This window comes from Benincasa hispida, chromosome 9 (assembly GCF_027475165.1).
Source record: "Benincasa hispida cultivar pf3 chromosome 9, pf3_genome.v1.1, whole genome shotgun sequence".
In the NCBI taxonomy this organism is placed as follows: Eukaryota; Viridiplantae; Streptophyta; class Magnoliopsida; order Cucurbitales; family Cucurbitaceae; genus Benincasa; species Benincasa hispida.
In genome coordinates, this window is record NC_143486.1 from 25,247,857 (window position 1) to 25,250,770 (window position 2,914).

Here is a 2,914-nt window from a genome sequence, read left to right on the forward strand (position 1 = left end):
GCTGTCTATTCTTCAACTCGCTCGCTATCTGCCCCACCTGTATCTCCAGGTTTCTGATAAACGATGCCTGGCTTTTCAGCAACGCGTCATTCTAGGCTATGTACTCCTTTAATAGATTTTCAAGCGGAGATGTTAAGCTTGACGCCTGACCTCCTCTATTAAAGAACTGTCGGTGTGGCTGATGCGTTGGTTGGAATGCAGTCGGTGGTCCTTGCCTTTGCTGCTGGTTCGCCCCTGGGTGGTGCTTCTATTGATTTCCTATCCAAGAAAAATTTGGATGGTTCCTCTATCCAGGATTATATGTATTTGAAAATGGGTTGTTTTTAATGAAGCATACTGATTGCGGGTTTTATGGGCAATCAACGTAGGAATGGGGATCTCCACAGTCCACACAGCTAACCATGGGCTACACGAACGTTTCTACCTGATTCACCTTTTGCTGAGTTGATGCGTTCCCTAATGATATGTTCTGCAAAAGGTTGGTCATAGTAGCCACTTGTGCAGAGAGTGTGGCTATTGCGTTGGAATCGATAGAATTAACATTCTGAGATCTCCTCTTCCTGTCAGCTCTTGCGTCAGACGTATCGTCCACCTATTCCATGTTGTGCTTAGCAATGCGGTCTAATATCTCCTTAGCTTCAGTACAAAATTTATCCATAATTCCCCCAGCTGCAGCTACGTCAACTACCATCTGCGATGCTCTGTTCAATCCACCATAAAAAGTCTCCATCTGGATAGTTAGTGGTAATCCATGATTCGGACAATTTTTAACCAATCCCTTAAAACGCTCCCATGCGATGCTTAAGGTTTCAACTTCTTCTTGCTCAAAGTTCATAATCTCTCGATGCCTTCTTGTGTTGGTGGTGGGTGGGAAGTATTTTTGCATAAATTTCTCCACCAACTTCTCCCAGGTTGTGATTTCACCAGGCTCCAGTGAGCTTACCCATTGTTTTGCGTCATCACACAAAGAATAAGGGAACAAAGATAGCCTGATCGCTTCTGGGGTGATTCCAGGAATCACAAATGAATTACATGTTTCTAGGAAACATTTCATGTGGGCATGACGATCTTCTCCACGACCACCCACAAATTGTCCAGCAGTTTGGAGCATTTTAAGCATTATAGATTTCATCTCGAATCTCGTCCCATCCGGCGTTGGGTATGTTGGATCGATATGGCAATCCTAGAGGGGGTGAATAGGGTTTAATTAAACTTTTTTTTCTAAATTAACCCAATTAAACTAATTAATACATTTTTTATAAATAATAAGAAAAATTCAATTTATGCAACAAATAAGATGACAAAAATGTGATAATTTAATTCTAACAAATTTTAGCAAATAGATAAGAACAATCTAAAACATACAATAAATTGCTTAAATTAATTGCAAAAATAAAAAAGGAAAGAGTTAGAGAAGAAGACACCGTAGTTTTTATAATGGTTTGGTCAAACTAGACCAACTCCACTCCCCAAGCGCCTCTTGGGATTTGAATAAAATCTTTCCGACTCTTTCCACGGATTAGAGCCCAACAGTTACACTACCGCTCCTTTTACGGGTTCAAGAGCAAATCCAATCCTTTCCACGGTTTAGGATCAAACCGTTACAAATGTTGGAATTTTTTAAGAACACAATACAACTCTCATTAGAGTGGATTTACAAGTTTAAGCACTCAACAAGTTTATTCTCACAATACAATAACACTCTCTCAAGAATAAGATGAAAAGAAAAAAAAATTGGGAACTTAGAGAGAGCAACAATGGAACTTTTGAGTTTTGGAGGATTATAAAATGTAAAATTTGTTGGTTTAAAATTTGGAGAGGAAGATGGTTTATATAGAGATGGAAAAATTTTTAAAAACCACAATTAATTTGGACCATTGGATTTTGGAAAAGAAAAATCAATAGTGGAGATTATAAACTAAACTAGTCGTTAAATACAAAAAAAATATATAATATTAAATTCTTTTTCTTTTGAAATCCATTTTCTTTTTAAAATTAATCCAAAAAATAAACAAAGCATACCATGTGTCAAAAACTAGCCGTTAGACACAAACATAAAATAATATTAAATTCATTTTCCTTTTAATTCATTTTCTTTTTAAATTCATTCTCTTTAAAGTCAATCCAAAAATAAAAAACATACCATGTGTAAAAAAACTAGCCGTTAGACACAAACATAAAATAATATTAAATTTATTTTCCTTTTAAATTTCTTTTTAATTTCAATTTTTTTATTTTAAATCAATCCAAAAATCAAAAGTCCATCATATATTAATCTCTTAATGATTCACCATTCAACCAATATGCTGCCAAATGTCTACATGCAAATGGTCTGGTTATGCCACGTCATCCACCACGGTATTTTCTCTATAGACTTGTTTCGGTCATATCGTCTTCGTTTTAGCTCCGATTTGAGTGATTCAAAAGGTGTTGGAATCGTTGTTTTGAGCTCTACGCTATGGACATATTAAAACACTAAGATTTTCAGTATTAAAAATTGAGTTTGTTTTCATCAAAACATTGATTAATTAATTAATTAAAATTAATTAATTTGAGATTAAGGGTCAAAAAGCCAACAATCTCCCCCTTTTTGATGATGACAAACCATTCAATAAAAATAGCTTGAAATACATGTAAACCAGATGTAGCACATAATAAAATTCAATATATCACCATAAACATCATTCTTGAAATTCACTATCCAAGTACCACTTGTTTTTCTTAGAGGCTTTCAAACAAACCTACAAACACAAATGTTCAAGTTTGATTCTTTGGTACCCACACTTGTTTGGGTCCTATATGGTTAGCATTGACAAACTTGGGAATCCATTTCATTTTTGCATAGACATTTAAGGCTTTGGATTTAGACAAGTAACAAGAATAAGTTGTATGTCCAAACTTGCCACATGAGAAA

At 35.1% G+C, this 2,914-nt stretch overlaps 1 non-coding gene across 1 annotated transcript; it reads left to right on the plus strand.

Annotated features, from left to right (window-relative positions):
- The first annotated feature begins 746 nt into the window (after positions 1-746).
- On the plus strand, positions 747-850 carry LOC120087410 (small nucleolar RNA R71). The gene has a single exon (XR_005484550.2). It is a non-coding gene; the product is annotated as a small nucleolar RNA R71 (small nucleolar RNA).
- The last annotated feature ends 2,064 nt before the right edge of the window (positions 851-2,914 follow it).